The 24,602-nt window shown below is 43.7% G+C and overlaps 1 protein-coding gene across 1 annotated transcript in view; it reads right to left on the reverse strand.

Moving 5' to 3' along the window:
- The window catches only part of LOC126118847 (uncharacterized), a 107,127-nt gene that overhangs the window by 81,453 nt on the left and 1,072 nt on the right, over positions 1-24,602 (reverse strand). The window lies entirely within an intron of this gene.

Genomic DNA, 24,602 nt, shown 5'->3' on the forward strand with positions numbered 1-24,602 from the left:
CGCTATTACGATATCAACAGGCTAATCTACACTCCTGGAAATGGAAAAAAGAACAAATTGACACCGGTGTGTCAGACCCACCATACTTGCTCCGGACACTGCGAGAGGGCTGTACAAGCAATGATCACACGCACGGCACAGCGGACACACCAGGAACCGCGGTGTTGGCCGTCGAATGGCGCTAGCTGCGCAGCATTTGTGCACCGCCGCCGTCAGTGTCAGCCAGTTTGCCGTGGCATACGGAGCTCCATCGCAGTCTTTAACACTGGTAGCATGCCGCGACAGCGTGGACGTGAACCGTATGCGCAGTTGACGGACTTTGAGCGAGGGCGTATAGTGGGCATGCGGGAGGCCGGGTGGACGTACCGCCGAATTGCTCAACACGTGGGGCGTGAGGTCTCCACAGTACATCGATGTTGTCGCCAGTGGTCGGCGGAAGGTGCACGTGCCCGTCGACCTGGGACCGGACCGCAGCGACGCACGGATGCACGCCAAGACCGTAGGATCCTACGCAGTGCCGTAGGGGACCGCACCGCCACTTCCCAGCAAATTAGGGACACTGTGGCTCCTGGGGTATCGGCGAGGACCATTCGCAACCGTCTCCATGAAGCTGGGCTACGGTCCCGCACACCGTTAGGCCGTCTTCCGCTCACGCCCCAACATCGTGCAGCCCGCCTCCAGTGGTGTCGCGACAGGCGTGAATGGAGGGACGAATGGAGACGTGTCGTCTTCAGCGATGGGAGTCGCTTCTGCCTTGGTGCCAATGATGGTCGTATGCGTGTTTGGCGCCGTGCATGTGAGCGCCACAATCAGGACTGCATACGACCGAGGCACACAGGGCCAACACCCGGCATCATGGTGTGGGGAGCGATCTCCTACACTGGCCGTACACCACTGGTGATCGTCGAGGGGACACTGAATAGTGCACGGTACATCCAAACCGTCATCGAACCCATCGTTCTACCATTCCTAGACCGGCAAGGGAACTTGCTGTTCCAACAGGACAATGCACGTCCGCATGTATCCCGTGCCACCCAACGTGCTCTAGAAGGTGTAAGTCAACTACCCTGGCCAGCAAGATCTCCGGATCTGTCCCCCATTGAGCATGTTTGGGACTGGATGAAGCGTCGTCTCACGCGGTCTGCACGTCCAGCACGAACGCTAGTCCAACTGAGGCGCCAGGTGTAAATGGCATGGCAAGCCGTTCCACAGGACTACATCCAGCATCTCTACGATCGTCTCCATGGGAGAAAAGCAGCCTGCATTGCTGCGAAAGGTGGATATACACTGTACTAGTGCCGACACTGTGCATGCTCTGTTGCCTGTGTCTATGTGCCTGTGGTTCTGTCAGTGTGATCATGTGATGTATCTGACCCCAGGAATGTGTCAATAAAGTTTCCCCTTCCTGGGACAATGAATTCACGGTGTTCTTATTTCAATTTCCAGGAGTGTATATCCACGTGGTTCAATCTACAAAGAAAACACCACTGAAGTTAAAATCCTCTGGGTTCAGAATGAGATTTTCACTCTGCAGCGGAGTGTGCGCTGATACGAAACTTCCTGGCAGATTAAAACTGTGAGCCCGACCGAGACTCGAACTCGGGAACTTTGCCTCTCGCGGGCAAGTGCTCTACCATCTGAGCTACCGAAGCACGACTCACGCCCGGTCCTCACAGCTTCACTTCTGCCAGTATCTCGTCTCCTACCTTCCAAACTTTACAGAAGCTCTCCTGCGAACCTTGCAGAACTAGCATTCTTGAAGGAAAGGATACTGCGGGGACATGGCTTAGCCACAGCCTGGGGGATGTTTCCAGAATGAGATTTTCACTCTGCAGAGTGCAGAGTCACGCCGGGCGATCTGGGTGGCCGTACCATTCGCTCTAATTGTGCAGAATGTTCTTCAAACTAATCGGGAACAATTGCGGCCATCTGACATGGTGCATTGTCATCCATAAAAATTCGTTGTCTGGCAACATGAAATCCATGAATAGGTGCAAAAGGTCAGGAAGTAGACGATCATAAACATTTCCAGTCAACTATCGGTTCAGCTGGACCACAGGCCTCAGTCCATTCCATGTAGACAGAGTCCACATCATTATGCAGCCATCACCAGTTAGCACACAACTTGGATCCAAGACTTCCTGGGGTCAGAATCACTCTCGAACCTTACCATAGCTCTTACCAACTGAAATCGGGGTTCATCTGATGAGGCCACGGTTATCCAGTTGTCTATGGTCCAATCGAAATGGCCACGAGCCCTTGAGAGGCGCTGCAGCTAATGTCGTGCTGTTAGCAAAGGCCCTCGCGTAGGTCGTCTGCTGCCATAGCCCATTAACACAAAACTGCGCCGCACTGTCCTAACGTATACTTCCGTCGAACGTCCCATATTGATTTCGGCTGTTATTTCACGCACTTGTTTGTCTGTTGGTCTGACAACTCTACGCAAACGCCTCTGTTCTCTGTCGTTAAGTGAAGGCCATGGGCCACTGCGTTGTCCCTAGTGAGAGACAATGCCTGAAATTAGGTATTCTCGGAACACTCATGACACTGTGGGTCTCGGAACACTGAATTCCCTAACGATTTCAGAAATCGAATGCCCCTCGTGTATAGGTCCAACTACCACTCCGCGCTCAAAGTCTTAATTCCCGTCATGCGCCCTTAATCACGCTAGATACCTTTTCACATGTATCACCTTACCGCAAATGACAGCTCCGCCAATAGAGAGCCTTTTTACACTGCTGCACATTAAAATTGCTACACGACGAGGATGAAGTGCTACAGACGCGAAATTTAACCGACAGGAAGACGATGCTGTGATATGCAAATGATTAGCTTTCCAGAGCATTCACACAAGGTTGGCGTCGGTGGCGACACCTACAACGTGCTGACATGAGGAAAGTTTCCAACCGATTTCTCATAAACAAACAGTAGTTGACCGGCGAGGCTGGTGAAACGTTGTTGTGATGCCTCATGTAAGGAGGAGAAATGCGTACCATCACGTTTCCGACTTTGATAAAGGTCGGATTGTAGCCTATCACGATTGCGGTTTCTCGTATCGCGACATTGCTGCTCGCGTTGGTCGAGATCCAATGACTTTTAGCAGAATATGGAACCGCTGGGTTCAGGAGGGTAATACGGAACGCCATGCTGGATCCCAAAGGCCTCGTATCACTAGCAGTCGAGACGACAAAAAAAATTGTGTGTGAAATCTTATGGGACTTAACTGCTAAGGGCATCAGTCCCTAAGCTTACACACTACTTAACCTAAAGTATCCTAAGGACAAACACACACACCCATACCCGAGGGAGGACTCGAACCTCCGCCGGGACCAGCCGCACAGTCCATGAGTGCAGCGCCCTAGACCGCTCGGCTAATCCTGCGCGGGCCGAGATGACAGGTATCTTATCTGCATGGCTGTAACGGATCGTGCAGCCACGTCTCGATCCCTGATTCAACAGATGGGGACGTTTGCAAGACTACAACCGTGTGCACGAACAGTTCGACGTTTGCAGCAACTTGGACTATCAGCTCGGAGACCGTGGCTGCGGTTGCACTTGACGCTGCATCACAGACAGGAGTGCCAGCGATGGTGTACTCAATGACGAACCTGGGTGCATGAATGACAAAACGTAATTTATTTCCGATGAATCCAGGTTCTGTTTACAGCATCATGGTGGTCGCATCCGTGTTTGGCGACATCGCGGAGAACGCACATTGGAAGCCTGTATTCGTACGCACCATACTGGCATATCACCCCGCGTGGTCGAGCGGTTCTAGGCGCTTCAGTCCGGAGCCGCGCAACTGCTAAGGTCGCAGGTTCCAATCCTGTCTTGGGCATGGATGTGTGTGATGTCCTTAGGTTAGTTAGGTTTATGTAGTTCTAAGTTCTAGGGGACTGATGACCTCAGATGTTAAGTCCCATAGTGCTCAGAGCCATTTGAACCATTATCACCGGGCGTGATGGTACGGGATGCCATTGGTTACATGTCTCGGTCACCTCTTGTTCGCATTGACGGCACTTTGAACAGTGGACGTTACATTTCAGGTGTGTTACGACTCGTGGCTCTACCCTTCATTCGATCCCTGCGAAACCCCACATTTCAGCAGGATAATGCACGACCACATGTTATAGTTTCTGTACGGGCCTTTCTGGATACAGAAAATGTTCGACTGCTGCCCTGGCCAGCACATTCTCCAGATCTCTCACCAATTGAAAACGTCTGGTCAATGGTGGCCGAGCAACTGGTTCGTCACAATACGCCAGTCACTACTCTTGATGAACTGTGGTATCGTGTTGAAGCTGCATGGGCAGCTGTACCTGTACACGCCATCCACGCTCTGTTTGACTCAATACCCAGTCGTATCAAGGCGGTTATTACAGCCAGAGGTGGTCGTTCTGGGTACTGATTTCTCAGGATCTATGCACCCAAATTGCGTGAAAATGTAATCACATGTCAGTTCCAGTATAATATATTTGTCCAATGAATATCCGTTTATCAGCTGCATTTCTTCTTGGTGTAGCAGTTTTAATGGCCAGTAGTGTATATCTTGTGTACGCAAAGCTACGGCTGTATATGTGTGTATCGCTATCCGAAGACTCTACTTTTCATCTCAGAGCACATAGTATTTTGTATTTTATAATGGAATCTTTCCTTCATCATGGGAGGATACTGTATCTGGTGTAATGTCTTTTGGCTTAAACTTATAAATCATAATAGATAATGCGAAATAGGGCAAACCAGCAGCTACACGAGACTGCCTTTCTGACGAGAGGGCTTCGTTTCACAGCGGCTGCTCTTCGTATAACAGTGCTTCGTTTTACGCCTGGCCGGCCGGAGTGGCCGAGCGGATCTAGGCGCTACAGTCTGGAACCGCGTGACCGCTACGGTCGCAGGTTCGAATGCTGCCTCGGGCATGGATGTGTGTGATGTCCTTAGGTTAGTTAGGTTTAAGTACTTGTAAGTTCTAGGGGACTGATGACCTCAGATGTTAAGTCCCATAGTGCTCAGAGCCATTTGAACCACTTTTTACGCCGGAACACTGCGTTTTATAACGAGAAGCTGGCGCGGCTAGCAGACACGCAGCGTGAGGGGCGTGTCCTGATGGAGAGCGCACTGTCCGGTACAGGCGACAGACGCGGCAGCCGGTTGATAAGGCGGTTGCGCTGTGCGAGGCCCACTGACCCACTGCCTGGACGGCAGAGCGGTATGTGCGCATGCGCCCGCGGTCAACGACTCGCCGGCGGCTGACGCAAGCCGCTATCTCGTGGCCCGCCGCCCAACAGCTTGCGCACTGTCACTTGAGGCGGTCCCGCGTCCTCGGGGACGCCAGATAACTCTGTGCTACATGTTTCACACACACTGTTGACTTTTGCCGATAATTGCGCGCACGTCTCTGCCTCGTGACATCAATTACTTCTATCAATACAACTTGAGTTCTGGAGTGGCCAAGACTAGAATGTTCGTACGCATGAACGAACTCCTCTCGGGTGCGCAGATTTGTGTGAGGCTTTCCGTTATCGTGGAGAAGCAAACGTTCGTTTGCACTTTTATGGCGACGAACACACTGAAGTCGTTTCGTCAATTTCCTGAGGGTAGCACAGTACAAATGGTTCAAATGGCTCTGAGCACTATGGGACTTAACTTCTGAGGTCATCAGTCCCCTAGAACTTAGAAATACTTAAACCTAACTAACCTAAGGACATCACGCACATCCATGCCCGAGGCAGGATTCGAACCTGCGACCGTAGCGGTCGCGCGGTTCGAGATTATAACGCCTAGAACGGCTCGGCCACCCGGGCCAGCAGCACAGTACACTTCAGTTGTGAGTGGTGCACCGTGAGGGAGGAGAGCCTTTAGAATAAGCCCTTCGGAGCCCCAGAAGACCGTAGTCATTATTTTATCGGCTGAGGGTGCAGCTTTGGACTTTTTATTCTTTCTAGTAGAGGTGGTATGGCGCCACAACATGCATTGCCGTTTTCTTTCCGGTTCGAAGTGATGAATCCATATTTCATCGTCTGTGACAATGTTCGACAAAAAATTTGTGGTGTCACCGCCAGACACCACACTTGCTAGGTGGTAGCCTTTAAATCGGCCGCGGTCCGTTTGTATACGTCGGACCTGCGTGTCGCCACTATCGGTGATTGCAGACCGAGCGCAGCCACACGGCAGGTCTAGTCTAAAGAGACTCCCTAGCACTCGCCCAGTTGTACAGCCGACTTTGCTAGCGATGGTTCACTGTCTACATACGCTCTCATTTGCCGAGAGGACAGTTTAGCATAGCCTTCAGGTACGTCATTTGCTACGAGCTAGCAAGGCGCCATATTCAGTTACTATTCTGAAAAGATAATATTGTGAATCGTGTAACGTCAAGAGCGACGTTCATTATTAATGGATTAAAGTTAAGTATCAAACTAATTACGTCCGCTTTCTGAATTCTAATTCCTTGTCATGTTCCAGACCTCACGTCACTATAGTCCTTCCCTCCTCACGCCAGCCTGGGTGAGCTAAAACGCGTGAATTTTGGCCTCCTCTAGTAACACGGTGTTGGCTCTTCTGCCAACACAACAAAATTGTCAGCAGCCGCCTCGTAACGCACAAGCAAGTTCTCACAGATGGTCTTTCGTTGCTCTTTATGGTCTTCTGTTGTGCGGCGAGAAACACAGCGGGCACACCACTTTCGGTGCTCCAACTGGTGGACGAGTGTCTCAGCACTACTAGCAGAGCCGGCTGGAGTGGCCGTGCGGTTCTAGGCGCTACAGTCTGGAGCCGAGCGACCGCTCTGGTCGCAGGTTCGAATCCTGCCTCGGGCATGGACGTGTGTGATGTCCTTAGGTTAGTTAGGTTTAATTAGTTCTAAGTTCTAGGCGACTGATGACCTCAGAAGTTAAGTCGCATAGTGCTCAGAGCCATTTGAACCACTACTAGCAGAGACGTCCAGTTGTGTAGCGAGGTGTTTGATTGTGATCCGTCTGTCACCTACAGTGAGAGTGTCCGCACGTTCCAACGTTGCAGGAGTCACAGCTGTGTGTGGCCGGCCCGCACGCGGGAAATCGGACATGTTTGCGGAACCTTGTTACGATTTTGGCAGACGCCTCGCTCAATGACTCACCGTGCTTTTGTTCACTGCCAGGTGTGCAAGCGATTATGAATATCTGCGATACTCTGGTTTTCTGCCGAAAGAAACTCACTGCTAGAGCTCTATGCTTGCAGCGCACCTTCATTACAGACGTCATTTTGGAGGCCACGTATAGCACCGCCACCTATCGGAACTTCATGACACTATAGGGGCTACAGCGGGAATGTTCAATGATTTCCCACAGCACTTCGTCTCCTTCGTTGTCACCAACACTGATGTTAAGTTTCCCGCTTTTCCCATATCTGCTACTTCTCATTACATTCGTCTTTCTTCGATTTACTGTACGTACATATTCTGTACTCATTAGACCGTTCACTGCGTTCAGCAGATCCTGTAATTCTTCTTTATTTTCACTGAGGATAGAAACGTTACTAGCGGATCTTATGAGTAATATCCTTTCACCCTGAATTTTAATCACCCTCTTGGACCTTCCGTTATTGCTTCTTCGATGTATAGATTGAACAGTAGTGGCGAAAGGCTACCTCCCTGTCTTACACCCATTCTAATCTGAGCACTTCATCTACATCTACATCTTCATTTATACTCCGCAAGCCACCCAGCGCTGAGTGACTGAGGGCACTTTACGTGCCACTGTCATTACCCCCTTTCCTGTTCCAGTCGCGTATGGTCCGCGGGAAGAACGACTGCCGGAAGGCCTCCGTGCCCGCTCGAGTCTCTCTAATTTTACATTCGTGATCTCCTCGGGAGGTATAAGTACGGGGAAACAATATATTCAATACCTCATCCAGAAACGCACCCTCTCGAAACCTGAACAGCAAGCTACACCGCGATGCAGAGCGCCTCTCTTGCAGAGTCTGCCACTTGAGTTTGCTGAACATCTCCGTAACGCTATCACGCTTACCAAATAACCCTGTGACGAAACGCGCCGCTCTTCTTTGGATCTTCTCTATCTCCTCTGTCAACCCGACCTTGTACGGATCCCACACTGATGAGCAATACTCTAGTATAGGTCGAACAAGTGTTTTGTAAGCCACCTCCTTTGTTGATGGACTACATTTTCTAACTACTCTCGCAATGAATCTCAACCTGGCACCCACCTTACCAACAATTAATTTTATATGATCATTCCACTTCAAATCGTTCCGTACGCATACTCCCAGATATTTTACAGAAGTAACTGCTACCAGTGTTTGTTCCCCTATCATATAATCATACAATGAAGGATCCTTCTTTCTATGTATTCGCAATACATTACATTTGTCTATGTTAAGGGTAAGTTGCCATTCCCTGCACCAAGAGCCTATCCGCTGCAGATCTTCCTGCATTTGGCTGCAATTCTCTAATGCTGCAACTTCTGTGCATACTACAGCATCAGCCGCGAAAAGCCGCATGGAACTTCCGACACTATCTACTAGGTCATTTATATATATTGTGAAAAACAATGGTCCCATAACACTCCCTTGTGGCACGCCAGAGGCTTCTTTAACGTCTGTAGACGTCTGTCCGTTGAGGACAACATGCTGTGTTCTGTTTGCTAAAAACTCTTCAATCCAGCCACACAGCTGGTCTGATATTCCGTAGGGTCTTACTTTGTTTATCAGGCGACAGTGCGGAACTGTATTGAACGCCTTCCGGAAGTCAAGGAAAATGGCATCTACCTGGGAGCCAGTATCTAATAATTTCTGGGTCTTATATACAAATAAAGCGCGTCTCACACGATCGATATTTCCGGAATCCATGTTGATTCCTACAGAGCAGATTCTGGGTTTCCAGTAATGACATGATACGCGAGCAAAAAACATGTTCTAAAATTCAGCAACAGATCGATGTCAGAGATATAGGCCTATAGTTTTGCGCAGCTGCTCGACGACCCTTATTGAAAACTTCGTTCTTGATCTTCCACTTTTATTGTTCTCTCTTGGTTCTTGTACAAGTTGTGTGTTATCCGTCTTTCCCTATAGTTTAGCCCTATTTTCCTGAGTATTTCTAACATATTGCACCAGTTTATGCTGTCGAACGCGTTTTGCTCGTCGATAATCCCTTTGAACGCGTCTTTATTATTCTTCCGTCTCGCTTCCGTTATCAACCGCAACGTCAGTACTGCCTCTCTGTTGCCTTCACCTTTCCTAAAGCCAAACTGATAGTCACTAACAGATTCTCAATTTCCTTTTCCATTCTTCTGTATATTATTCTTGTCCGCAGCTTGTTTGAATGATCCGTTGAGTTGATGGTGCTATAATTCTAACATTTTGGCTGTCGCAATCTTCGGAACTGTGTGGATGGTGTTTTTCCGAAAGTCTCATGGTACAGGGGATAAACGGATATTCACTACTGGCCATTAAAATTACTACACCACGAAGATGACGTGCTACAGACGCAAAATTTAACGAACAAGAAGAAGATGCTGTGATATGCAAATAATTAGCTTTGAAGAACATTCACACAAGGTTGACGCCGGTGCCGACACCTACAAAGTGCTGACATGAGGAAAGTTTTCAACCGATTTCTCAGAGACAAACAGCAATTGACCGGCGTTGCCTGGTGAAACGTTGCTGTGAGGCCTCATGTAAGGAGAAGAAATGCGTACCATCACGTTTCTGACTTTGCCCGCATCTCGTGGTCGTGCGGTAGCGTTCTCGCTTCCCACGCCCGCGTTCCCGGGTTCGATTCCCGGCGGGGTCAGGGATTTTCTCTGCCTCGTGATGGCTGGGTGTTGTGTGCTGTCCTTAGGTTAGTTAGGTTTAAGTAGTTCTAAGTTCTAGGGGACTGATGACCATAAATGTTAAGTCCCATAGTGCTCAGAGCCATTTGAACCATTTGAACATTTCCGACTTTGATAAACGTCGGATTGTAGCCTTTCGAGATTGCAGTTTATCATATCGCGACATTGCTGCTCGCGTTGGTCGAGATCCAAAGACTGTTAGCAGAATATGGAATCGGTGGGTTCAGCAGGGTAATACTGAACGCCGTGCTGGTTCCCAATGGCCTTGTATACTAGCAGTCGAGATGACAGGGATCATATCCGAATGGCTGTAACGGATCGTGCAGCCACGTCTCGATCCCTGATTCAACAGATGGGGACGTTTGCAAGACTACAACCGTCTGCACGAACAGTTCGACGACGTTTGCAGCAACATGGACTATCAGCTCGGAGACCATGGCTGCCGTTACCCTTGACGCTGCATCACAGACAGGAGCGCCCTCGATGGTGTACTCAACGACGGACCTTGGTGCACGAATCGAAAAAACGTCATTTTTTTCGGATGAATCCAGGTTCTGTTTACAGCATCATGGTGGTCGCATCCGTGTTTGGCGGCATCGCGGTGAACGCACATTGGAAGCGTGTATTCGTCATCGTCATACTGGCGTATCACCCGGCGTGATGGTATGGGGTGCTATTGGTTACACGTCTTGGTCACCTCTTGGTCGCACTGAGGGCACTTTGAACAGTGGACGTTACATTTCAGATGTGTTACGACCTGTGGCTGTACCCTTCATTCGATCCCTGCGAAACTCTACATTTCAGCAGAATAATGCACGACCGCATGTTGCAGGTCCTGTGCGGGCCTTGCTGAATACAGAAAATGTTCAACAGCTGCCCTGGCCAGCTCATTCTCCAGATCATTCACCAATTGAAAACGTCTGGTCAATGGTGGTCGAGCAACTGGCTCGTCTCAATACGCCAGTCACTACTCTTGATGGACTGTGTTATCGTGTTGTAGCTGCATGGGCAGCTGTACCTGTACACGCCATCCAAACTCTGTTTTACTCAATGCCCAGGCGTATCTTGGCCGTTATTACGGCCAGAGGTGGTTGTTGTGGGTACTGATTTCTCATGATCTAAGCTCCCAAACTGCGTGAAAATGTAACCACCTGTCAGTTCTAGTATAATATATTTGTTCAATGAATACCTGTTTATCATCTGCATTTCTTCTTGGTGTAGCAATTTTAATGGCCAGTAGTGTATTTATGTCGAGGCCGGCGGTGACATTTCTGTAATGTTCGAATACTGTATCAATGGAATAGCTTGCTTCTGTCACGCAGATTAAATATCCGAGGGTAACGTTGCAGACGGCATTAAATAGAATATCCGCCATCGGTTTGTTGGGATACGTCTCGGAAAGCATAGCACATCTATCAAGAAAGCTAATTGTGTGGCCCATTCTTGAATGTTCGTGCACTGCAACTGGTCAGATTGTAGGAGACATCTAAGTAGTACGGTGCCAGATTTATTCAGTGCTGGACAATAAAAATGCTTCCTCGTGGATGCCGTAAAAAGAAGACTGGTGCCGCGACACGAGAGAGCGGAGAAAGTCCAAAATTGATTGTTGTCATCACAGCTCTTATCTTAACAACTATTAATATCATAATGAGTCCTCCAGTTACAGCGATTTGTATACAACCACATTAAATTTAATCTTAGAGTTAAATATTATTGCATTGAAAGACATGCGCATAACCATCACCCTGAAGTAAAAAGCGGAATTTCAAAATAACACTCTGAAAAACTGCCACTCGTCAGAAATGAAAAATGGTGAATACACATTAATTCCGCTACAAATTTTTACTGCTGTGGTGGTTACCCAATCATAATCACGTGTACGTCACGTTGCGTGCAACAGCACAAAGTATCACGTGAGAGCTTCAGGGAAGAGGGTTAACCGCAAAGCCAATAATCACCCACAGTGAAGTGGTTACGCAATCTTGTTCCTGGAAAACAAACCAGACCATATTCATCAGAAGATGCGAAACGCATTCCTTTAAGCTACCATTTTGGCAGAACAAATCTTGTTTAACAGCTGCTTATGTAATCACACTAAACGAAGAACTCTATACAACGTTATTTTGTTTTGATCGAAGTAAGCTATTTTGTGTGGCAAGAAACACAAATCTTTTAAATTAATAAATTAGAATTGCTATCAGAATTTCAATATGGCGTTTGTGCACGAGCACAATTGGTATTAGTTAGTTTGGGGGACAGTGGTTATTCTGGATTATTCATTTAACAGCAAACGTACAAAAACAATGTAGTGACATTCTCAAGTCATTAATGATACTCCATGTTCTAATGTGTATAGTTCGAGGGGCATCTGTGCGTAACTACATGATAGCTCACTTACGCACTATTTGCACGTCGGCCTGTTCATGAAATTCGCAGATACTTTATGCTCTGGTATTACATCTCCCCTCTTTACTACCATCGCCAGCTGCTCGGTGAAATTGTGCTGCAGCGTAACACATTCATCCATCGTCTGACGAAGTTTATGGATTTGCATTTTCTGTCGAAACTTGTATGAAAACCAATTTGTGACCTATTTACATAACTCCTTCGTGATGCGCCTCTTTTTTTTAGGAGCCTGTTTTCATTTTGACACTTTATTAAGTCATATTTTGAGAGCAACCGAGTGGTGAGACAAAATACGTTTTAACTAATAGTGTGTGGCAATATTGTTTCTCTTTCAATTACTGGGGTAATTGAGGCCTCGTAGCATTTCAGACGCTCTCCACTATAAATGATAGCTACCGTTTTCCTCATAAATTTTATGATAGTTATGTTAAATACAATAATAGAATTCATCATCGATTACACGGGAGGAAAATTTAAGCAAATGGATTGGATCGTGGAAAAATGCTATACACTTGTTTTTGTCTAACTAGCCGCTTATTTAGTATCTGTACATAAGCCCTTCCTAATTTCACATTTCCTGTTTCTGAGTCTGTAGAAACCTGAAAATAAAATGTCATCCAGAAACGATTATGTTTTATTCCTATCACAGAATAGTTTTGTGTCATGAACACATAGTATTTCTTAATTTGCATTATATATCTTTAACGGGCGTGTATGTCATTGGTAAACAATTATTTGAACGGACACGCAACGCTCCACGCGTGCGGTATTATGGGCAAAATAACCGCAGTGTTTCGCGTAGTTAGTACATCTGTACATTGAACTAATGTAGTAACAAAGCTCACTCCTGAAATCTACATGGAAACTGTAATTCTACACATTGTTTCTTAAAACTTCTAGACAGATTAAAAACTGTGTGCCGGATCAAGACTCGAATTTGAGGCCTTTGCCTTTCGCGGGAAAGTGCCCGACCAACTGCGCTACCTAAGAATAGCTTGTTGGTTGGTAGAGCACTTGCCCGCGAAAGGCTAGGCCCCGAGTTCGAGTCTCGGTCCGGCACACAGTTTTAATCAGTCTGGGAGTTTCTTATCAGCGCACACTCGGCTGATTTCATTCTGGAAAGATTTTCTACTTCCTCTGACGCTTCCTATCACGTTAACGCTGGGAACGATTAAATTGTTTGTTGTACAATCGGCGCATGTTCTGGCTACGTACCTCTTCACACCAGTTGCTATTCGGTGTTCTCTACATGTCTGAGGTGCTTATAAGAGGAATTTAGCAAAAAACAATGTATGAATATGTGAGGGCGCGACACGGACATTTCCGAATAAATCTGATGCTCATTGCTTTTCGGTAGCAGAGATCTTTTTAAAAGCAAACGAGGCAGAAGGGCCTATCCAAAAGCGTCCAACGCTACGCTCAGAGACGCGCTGATCGCATATTAACTACGACTTAGAGGTGGCTTGTCATTTGTTTACAAAGAGTGAGTCTTTTAGGATATTAAATCGCCTTTTAGGTGTTTTTAAACATATGAACCCGTTAGATTATTAGTATGGTAGTATCGTCCGCTTTCTGCTACCTCTGCTTAAATGTTATTACAATTGAAATGTTAGAAGTTTAGAACAGGCTTATTACAATTTTCAGCCGCAGTAGTAGATCTTTAGATCTATGACTCGTTTCGACGTTGATGTTATAAGATATTGGCCTATTGTGGATTCTAGCCAGTCTGTCTTGTCTTAAACACTTTCCTCAAGTGAAGATGCAGCTGCTGGTCAGCTATTTTTTTTTAAGGTGACAATTTCAGATAGTCTTCCATCATATCATATAGGTACTTTAAGCTTACTGAGCAAATCAGGTCAACTTCGACTGATACGTACCATGCACTTGGTGTCCACGAAGAGCCTTTCTTACTCCAAGAAAAGCTTGCATTAGTCAGCTGTGGTACACACCAAGGGAATAAACAACATGCAACACTTCCAACTATCGAACCATCTCACTATGAAGTCAGTAACAGGGGAATAAAATGTATTCACTTTTCGGTGTCGAAGTCAGTTCTCGCTACATGGGACGCCACCGACAGACTTTAAATGCTTTTGTTTCTGTCTTTAGATTATTTATAACCATGTCGTTAGACACGTCATTACATACATCTAAAGTTAGAAAGTTAAATGACGCCAACTGAGTAAAAACGATGAGTTCCATAGAGGTACGCCTATGGAAGCAGATAAGTGAAATGCTGTCCACTTGAGAATTCATCTGGGGAATGAAAAACTTTCATGACGCATCACTAAATATCACTGATACTTGTTGTCATATCAGTGTAAAGGTCTTCTCTGGGGCTCTACTCGAATGGATTATGTTAATGACCACAATTACCACTACTAATGTAGTTGTAGTGGTGGCGCAACACGATGTAGACTGTCAGTGGAGGAAGAAGCATCAAGTATACGATATAAGGTCATACCTTGCACAAAATATTGTTTGGGTTAATGTGTTTGATAAAGGAAACAAGGCGCCTCTCTCTGTAGAGAGAATAATGATGTGGAATCCACTACTTTTACAAAAATATTGTTGGCATTTTACTGTATTGAGAGAGAGAGAGAATAATAACGCTTTTCAGTCCACGTACTGCGGACGTGTCGGCACGTACCATAACATTGCGAAACGGCTACACGTGGCAGAGACAGCGTGAGACCTCCTGCCGCATTTTCTTCAAGGCTTGACCGCATTAACATATTAAAGTGATGTATCGACTTACGCTGCGTCCAAAGCACGTCGGAGGCAGCGTTAACGTAGCCAAAGCGGTGCTGCCGCTCTTACCTCGCAACAACGTTTATCCGCTGCTGTGTACGCTTAATGCAGGGAACATTTTTGTTGCGAAGTAGTTGATATGCAACGTCTTTAGTAGTTAATTTTACCGGTATATAAGAGTTAGTTTACAAATAGAACATGCCAGTTAAGCCACTTTAGCTGATTTCCATCTGTGCAGAAACATGATCGCCTAAAATCGACTGCAAGTTGTGAAAAGCAGTTATTTATTTAAAAACTACCCGCCGCTGTGGCCGAGTGGTTCAAGGCGCTTCAGTCCGGAACCGCGTGACTGCTACGGTCGTAGGTTCGAATCCTGCCTCGGGCATGGATTTGTGTGATGTCCTTAGGTTAGTTAGCTTTAAGTAGTTCTAAGTTCTAGGGAACTGATGACCTCAGGTGTTAAGTCCCATAGTGCTGAGAGCCATTTGAACCATTTGTTCAAAAACTGCTTTCCGCATTATAGAGCCATTTTTAGTCTGTACCACTTTTTTTTTTTTTTTGAGACCGAAAACCAGCTCTTATTTAATTAATCACTGTAGAAATCTCACGTATTTTACTGTACTTCTACAGAAATACGACTTTAACAATGAGACCACGTTTCGTTTCATTTTCGACATTTCTATTTGCGGTCTGAGCACTGGGTAGAGTACCAAAGTGAGAAAAAAGCATAATACATCCTGAAAAAAGTATAGTCTTCTTAAATGGTATAAAAATAGAAATAAATATCTGCTAGGGATTAAATCAAAATGCATCCACAGATTAAATATTGTGATTTAGCTTGTCCTTCGTTGCAGCAGTATAACGAGATAGACCTTGGTAACGAGTACCATTGATAATTTTTTGGAAAAATCATAGAGATTTACGGCACATATGTGTCTCCGATAAGCCGATGTTTCCTTCAGTAGATGAATCAATCATTTTTGATGAGCAATTAGAATGCCTACTGGATTCTAAAAGCAGGATCTTGAACTTGTCGTTGGCCTTTCTGTCTATTCTGTCTGTGTTTCTAATGCTCCTTCAGCAATTAAGAATATCAACTATCAACAATAAGTGCTTAGAGACATACTTTACTCTGGAAAAAGCCCGGTGTGTGTGTGCGCGGCGTATCACTTATCAATACTATATTTTTTGTTAGTAACAGGAAGGGTTTTAGGACTATTCATGTGAATTAATGACAAATTATGCTTCATGTGGATCGATGCCACGGCAGGAGACTGAAAGACGAATTAATTTGTTGGGTTGTTCGCTAACTACCTCCCCTTAATCTACGCATCTGACTGACACCAAGTACTTCGAACTTTCGGATGTTAAACGTTGCGTTTCTCTTTTTCGCGTACCAAATATGGAAATACTAAAATGTTTCGACAGTCACGAATCCTCAGAATCGTTACAGTGGGATTACGGTGGATTTCTGAAAATAATTATTTTTATCAGTGTTTCTTTAGCAGATGCCGGCCGCGGTGGTCTAGCGGTTCAGGCGCTCAGTCCGGAACCGCGCGACTGCTACGGTCGCAGGTTCGAATCCTGCCTCGGGCATGGATGTGTGTGATGTCCTTAGGTTAGTTAGGTTTAAGTAGTTCTAAGTTCTAGGGGACTGATGACCACAGATGTTAAGTCCCATAGTGCTCAGAGCCATTTTTTTTTAGCAGATGAAACGTAAACAAGTCTTTCTAGCCCACATTTTTCTGTCTTACGTTGTACAGCTCACGGAACAGCTTCGCGAAACTTTTGAAATCTTTGCCATTTATGTATTTTGTGAGAGTAGCATTTGATGAGATAAACGATTCATTTTATAGAGCGCACATGATATCTGTGGCAAACTAAAGTGGGTGCTTTACACTGGAATTTTATGCCATTCCCTTTAATTCTCTCGTCCTCCTATAGTTACGCTATAGAGTGTACTAGAGGCAGTTCTTCTAGTGATGAAACAATAAGTCGCAAATAGGTATTCTCTAAGCAACATACCATAGATACAATCACAAATTTTAGTGAAAGTCTTTTGGAATCCCGCTGAATGGCGTATTATTTGATGCAGTGGACTAAACGTAGCAACGTTTTCAGTGTTAACTCCATCCGTGTTTGCCAAACATTTTATTTTTCAAGATTACACTGTAAGTTAAACGTGACAAGTTCAACTGTATACCAGAGAAGAAAATGCCCGCCACCAAGTGAGCTACTCGAGAAAATGGAAACTCTACTCAAAATCGCGATATAACACCATACGTAGTTCTATTCTTAAGCTATGCAGTTGTCTTCGAACGCCTGGACGTTATAGTTAAGTGAACGACTAGAATATTCAATGAGGACACACAACGTTAACATTTTACCGGATTTAGAAAACCAGTTTTGAGGTGAAAGTACGTATCATACGGGAAATGACACTACGCATCTGTTATCAGTTTTATTCGAACAGTAAAGGATTATTTAGGTAACACGGAGAAGGTACATCCGAATTTATATAGAGCGAATTCTGGAACACAATACAGCTGACATCATAACTGTATGCAATAAGGAAATGTAGATCACTGACATTGCCATCCCAGGTAGCAGCAGAGTCCACGAGAAATAGCTTCAAAAATTTCAGGTACGGGACTTGAAAAATCGAACAACAGAGATGCTGGTGTAAACCAATGAAAGTGCTCCTATTGGTTCTCGGCACACTGGAAGCACTGCTAAAAATGTTAATGGATACTTGAAATGCGTTGACACTGATAAAATACACATCTGACAACTACAAAAAGCCGACTTATTGGGTTCTGTACGAATTATCCACCGAAGCATTACACAGTGCTCGACTAGTGGTAAAATGGTAAATCCAGTGTAGTAGTCATTTGCTATGTTTACTACAACAATAATAATAATAATAATAATAATAATAATATTTCAAATACCATTTTCATCCTACTGCTGTTGTAGTGTGTGTGTTATGATTTAATATAGGAAATTTTTATGATACACATGAACTGCGAAACCGGGATCAGTTAGAAATTTTCAGACAATCGGTTCGAAATTATGTTTTTGAATTTTTTTGCCCTGGAGTTTGTTATTCTGACAGCCAGTATTTCAAACTTTACTGAGATTTTCTATCGATAACGCATCTTTGAAAAGAAATATTTTCATTTGCTCCGACAGTGAAGCGGAGCTGAGACTGAAGACAATTCTGTCAGTAGCACGAACATGAACCTCTGGCTTGTAACTAAATGGTTGCGAAATCAATTACAAAGAATAAAGGAAAACAGGTGTTTCAAAGAAACTACACAGTCAATTTGTTGGTGGCTGTGAGAACAGGACTCCTCAACGTATATTGGTGATCGCGCCAGCATCACGTTACTCTCTTTCATAGGTGCAGTAATAATTCTCGGGTGCTCACCCACGTCACCCTGGAAGAGATATGTGGGACTAACATACGTATCGTTATGATTTGATGCTCCAAAGTTGTGAAACCAGGAGGGAACAGCCATAATTATTACGCAAGTCGCTTGTTGAGTCGGGAAACAAGGAACAGCACGTGGGCTAACACAAAAGATTAGCTTCAGGCAAATTCATGGCAGCTGTTAAATGTGTCATTTTCTAGCAGCCCCTTAAACATGTGCTACTCACTTGCAAACAGTTTGAACCTTCTGAGAGAACATGAAATTTTCTAAAACAAATCTGGTACGTTAAGTACCTGCTGGCTGCTGCAAATCTGTCTTAATCAACACACGTTGGTTAGCATATGGAATTGCTTTCGGTCCAATAAATGGGAAATTCTTCGAAGTGTACAAAGTCGTCTACTTACTAACCGGCATAATTTTAGAGAAAACTTCAGCGGATTTAATCCTCTGTGCACGTAAATATTGAGGTCCGGTATTCTTGTTCAGTGCACTTCTCTCAGTCGTTTCGAATACATTTTCGATAACGGTCTTTATGAGCACAGAGAGTTAACAGCAGAAGAAATGGAAAGAGCATGAAATATAGTAGAATTTTCTTCTGCATGTTGTAATGACAGAAAACAGAAAGTCAGTTCAGGGAGATCATGCATGACAAACTACGTGCTACGTTAAAGATCCACACTTATCGCTTACTTTGAGATGGGCAACTCAGTCTCTCCACTGACAGGATACCTGTTCCCTAGAGTATAATTTTTTGGGCGACATGTGAAAATGTGTACACTTTCCCTTGAGCTACATTTTATTCTAAATTTATATGTATCTCCAAACATGACGCATAACATAGTTTGAAAATTGTATTTGTACTATTTGTATCTACAGCAAATAAGAAGCATTTACTGTTAATTTTCTTGACGAAGAGGTTTTCACGTTCTGCATAGCGTCAGAACTTGTATTTACATGAAATTACTTGTGGTGAGTAGTGACAAGTGAACTTTCCTTAACGGCACACCTGGGAACGCTATCTTAGTAGAATTATCAGTAGTGTCTGCTGCAGGAGATTGTGAGAAGCGGCAGTTCTTGTGCGATATTCCGGCATACCGTGAATGATCCCGTAGATGAATGACTACAAGGCGTCCACAGTTATTCGCTTTAACTGGACTATCGGTCGGATTGGCGGACATCAAAGAATCACAACTGTCCGCATTACCTGCCAGAATAGTATTTTGCTGGCAATAATGATCGATACCAGCGTCAACAAGCCAGAATGATTTCAGCTGAATCGTGCTTAATTATAACGGGTGATTTTGCTTAGCTAAGGGTGCAGCACACTTTTCATCACACAGAGCTATTGCAATATGACAATTACGTGATCGTGCAATAGTGATCTCTCCATTATTTGTATTTTGGGCGAGGTCGATTGCTGTACCTCCTCAGTTAGCCGACAGATTCGGTGTCCCTAGGCTTCAATGAAATTTTCCAATGTACATGAACGATAGCACGCGGCTTGCGTGGCTAGAGCACTAGATGGTTCAAATGGCTCTGAGCACTATGGGACTTAACATCTGTGGTCATCGGTCCCCTAGAACTTAGAACTACTTAAACCTAACTAACCTAAGGACATCACACACATCCATGCCCGAGGCAGGATTCGAACCTGCGACCGTTGCGGTCACGCGGTTCCACACTGAAGCGCCTAGAACCGCACGGCCACATCGGCCGGCTAGAGCACTAGAGAGGAAGGACATCGACCATATGAGATGACTTACATGTTAGCCGGACCTGAATCCTTCATAACATGCGTAAAGTCGCCTTTAGGAGACGTGTTTCGCATAGGATGTCACTACTTTGTATCTTTCTGGGCTTGCAAATGGCATTGAGGGAAACTGGGAAAGGTACCTCTTTCTCCACAATGCTGTTCAGTGGAGAGAAACTAACAGTGATTATTTTATGCTGGTGTTTATGTTTTTTTCTTCTAAACGTAAACACTTATTGATGGTTCTCTTAAGATTAGAGTTCTTACTAAGTATTATTTTTCTTATTGAATTTGATTGTGATTATTTTTTCCTGTTTTTTAGTTTTTTCTGTTTGTGAGGGAGCTTTGGGTCTTTCCAGTTTGGTTTCAATGATTCGTTCTCGTGGTAATGATTTTTTTTATTTCTTTTGGTTTGTCTTTTAGTAGCCGTGGATGCCATTCTCACACTTTCACAAACGCAGTGAAATGACAGGTTCCTGTGAATAAACTTTATTGTTTCAAATATAGTGCGCTGTTTTTTCTTCTTATCTTCAGTCTAACTGCTGGAAAATTCTCAGAATGAAATTTAAGTGAAACTGGCATCTACTGTAAGTATCTAGTCTTTCGATGCAACGATTACAAGAAAACATGTGATTGATCCTTAGCAAGTACAGTATAATTACACAGAAATATCTTTAATAAATCGTCACATATTGTTGCTTGAGTGATTTCTTCAATCAGAAATCTAGCATAATGTTCAATAACTGATTAGTTTTACTAGACAGTACATAATTATTAGAGTATATTTCTTTTGTGACAAAATTAAGCACTGTGGGAGGAGCCTTAAGTAAGAATTTTGCAGAAATAGATAGAGCATACGACAAATTGTAGTTCCTTCTCTAAAGAAAATTCTAGCAAATAAAGTTTGAAATGAGAATGAAACTTTTCGCGTTCCATGTTATGTAACAAGAACCGGATCGTAAAATAGCTCTTGAAAAGAATATATATATTTATAAGATGACTAATTAAGAAAGATTTCTCAGACCCGTGCCTCAACCTATATAAACTTTACTGTAACCTAACACATACTAAAAAAAAAAAACACTTTGTATGTAATCATGGTGCCTAGTACTCATTACATATGCATTCTTTTTTTACTTTGATCTTTGTCTAAATAATTTCTGGCTGCATTGTCAGATCCTATGGATGATGCTGAAATTTCGTTTAAGAAACCATTAAAAGTAGCTAAGCAGGACCACACACATATGGATCGGTGTATGAGACTATCTAATGAAAAGCTCGAGATTTAGTCTTTGTTCGATGTTCAATTACTCGATTTTTAGAATACAAGTATACAGACATTGTATGGCTCCGCTGTTATTGTCATATTGCCACGACAAAGTTTATATGAAAAATCTTAGTTGCCAAAGTGAATGAGGAGTTATAGGAAGAATTAATTCGTAATACTACCGTACCGTCGCTCTTCCGCGCTTAAAACAAAGTTTCAGAGCTGCTTTTTCTTTCCTGAATTCCAGTATGTATGGTATGGACACTAACACAATCTTGTTTAAGTGGAAAGTTTTACGACATTTTCTCCCGCATATGTACATCTTTCTAAGGTACACGTTATGATTTAAATTAAAGAATAGGTCGCGGAAAAGTCTTATTCACAAAATTTTCATACTCAATAACTATTACTTTTCATTAGTTTCTTTATGGCGAATAGAATTCACGTTGAAAGTACTCTTAGTTCAGCTGATTTGGGGTTGCCTGCTATGAAATAACTAATCAGATCTATCGCACAAACAACAATGCTTGCGGCTACTGTAGACCCAGCGGTGTGGAACGATTTACAGCTCATTCGATGCACTAACTGCGATACTCCGAAATCATATGCAACTGGCCAAACAATTTTATTAAAATGGAAGTAGTGAAATGCTAAAGGTTACGCCCAGTTTCCAGACTTCTAAGTTATGAAATATGATACAGATTAAAAAGAGTTTCCGTCAAATGCTGCGTCTGCCAATGCTTTAATTTTTTATTTCTTAAAATATTTTAAATTTTTTTCCATAACACGGCCGTGAGTGAAGTTTAAAAGTCGCAACCTATACTCTAAAAACTGTGGGGAACGTTCTTCTCTGTTCAGAAGACAATATGGTTGAACATTCTATATCATTGTATGTCTAGTAATTATTATTACCTTGAGTCTTAACCACATGATTTTGCAAGGCACTGCTACTTGTTAAACATAACATATCAAGTTTCCGATTTAGTTAAACAGATGTAATTTTAGATTCAGAAAAATGACGGAAGAAGGTTCACTTGCATAGACAACATCATAGACAACATTTCTGTAAGTTGAGTGTGGCCGTGCTGTAAAGCCACTCCTGTCAAAAAGAGACATTTCTGGTAGCTGTTGTAATAAGTACATTGCTGAAATTCCACCCAAACTGGAACGAAAGCCGAAATCGCCAGTGTTTCAGTGTTGTGTTACAGAATTTCTGATACGGTCACCCCTGGAACTAATCACTAATTTTCTCTACAAATTCTAGCCGCCTAAGCGTTTACAATGTCGTTAGTAAAATTTTCACGAAAAGAAACTTTGTAAGAAAAGGACATGTCAATCAGACTTTATTAGTCAGCAATAACCCAGAAATTTTATTACAAAATCGTTCTGCGACGACCAAAGTATTACGATAGTCCACATACATATTACCATTTGCCACGCCTTGCTCTTAACACGCGAAGTACAAGATTGTTGACGATTGCGTACACATCAGTCTGTGCAAACATTATGACTTGTCAGATCTTAATTTGAAGATAATATACAATTATGCAAATATCATGATGTTCAGTAGGAAAAGGAATGATACTACCGTACTTCATTATAACGTAAATGGCACCCCGTTCGGTGACAAGTTATACTTTCCGAATTACCACAGTAAGAAGACTGATACTTTAGTCTCTGTGACAAATAATGCTCAGTATCCCGCGTTTCAGGTATGTTATTTAGTACATATAACAACATACCCTTAGGATGTTCGTTTATGATGGTATTGCATTCCCAGCAGGCTCGTGCTGGCAACAATAATCTTCGTCCGAGTAGATTTAGGGTAAGACACTTGTTTATTCTTTATAAAAATCTAACGTTTAGTTTGTAAGTCCAAGTGTAATATTTTGGTATGAATAATCTGCAACAAGAAATGATCAATTTACGTTACTGTATATGACTATTTTTGAACTTCTAGTTTACGGCACTCAGTACACATAAATTCATTACAAAATATCTGTGGGTATATTCCTCTCCATTGACAAAATCGGATGTACAGTTTTAGACCGTACTTGGTAGATGCTATTAAAACAGACGAGGCAGGCGAATTTCATAGTTTCAGGCATTTCATATTAACACTTAAGCTCATGAGATGTTACAGAGAAGACGCCTACGATAATAAGTGTGTACGCTAGCGGGAATTTAATCTATAACTTTGGCTTCCGCAGGAAACGCACTATCGTTCTAAGTGCAGTCTTGGCACGACAAACAATGTCAGTTGCACTACGTCGTGCGTTCCCATGCACGGAGAAATATTCAGTCTCGAGGCGATAGAAAAACGGAATGTAATCAATAGATTATTACTTTAAGTGATACTGTTTGATACCTGATAACGAGAAATGAAAATGTCGGAAACACTGTCGGCAAGAGAGCGGTTTCTGACCCTCTAACTGTGAACCGTTGACAATTTCTTGTGATGCTGCTATTGCAAATGCACGACAACTCCCGTGCAGGTAAAAAACCGTTTTTTAGCCTACAGAAGTCAGGTCGTTCACTGTATTTACGAGAAAGTGACTAAATGGAAAGCAGTGTTTGACATGCCCAATGTTTTAAGACGAAATAAAGGAGGACTGTCTGCAGCAGTCTAACAAAATTGCCACTTTTTATGGCTATAACAACTTTTTACGGTCGTCTTTAAGTGCTGTTAGCCACCGTCAGACCTGTTTCGATACTATTCTGACCTGCTTCAGCCTGCATAGGTTAGCTGACGTCAAACTACGTGTTACATGAGAATGTGGTGGAGCTAGTTTGCAGATAGCGCCTGACACACGAGAGGCACGAGTAACGCGGAAGCGCAAAAACGTACAGCTAAGAGGGGATTGTTGCTGTCAGGTTTGGTGTTTAAACAGAAACAACTTCCTTGCACGGCTCCTCGAGAATAATTTTGTTTTCACTCACTTCCAGTATGCCGGATGGCAACAGGCAGCAACTCACAATAATTCAATGAAATTACAAAACTGTCAAAGTAGCACAGAAATTTATTTTTCTTTAAATTGCGACCAGTTCCGGACTTACGTCCGTTATAAAGCCATCCAAATTAGTCTTACCATAAGACAATGTTTGCACGCTGGCACATTGCTTTTGTAAAGGCTAAGTGCAACGTACTGTTTAAACACCACAGTCTAGCGGTG

This window comes from Schistocerca cancellata, chromosome 1 (assembly GCF_023864275.1).
Source record: "Schistocerca cancellata isolate TAMUIC-IGC-003103 chromosome 1, iqSchCanc2.1, whole genome shotgun sequence".
NCBI classification, from domain to species: domain Eukaryota; kingdom Metazoa; phylum Arthropoda; class Insecta; order Orthoptera; family Acrididae; genus Schistocerca; species Schistocerca cancellata.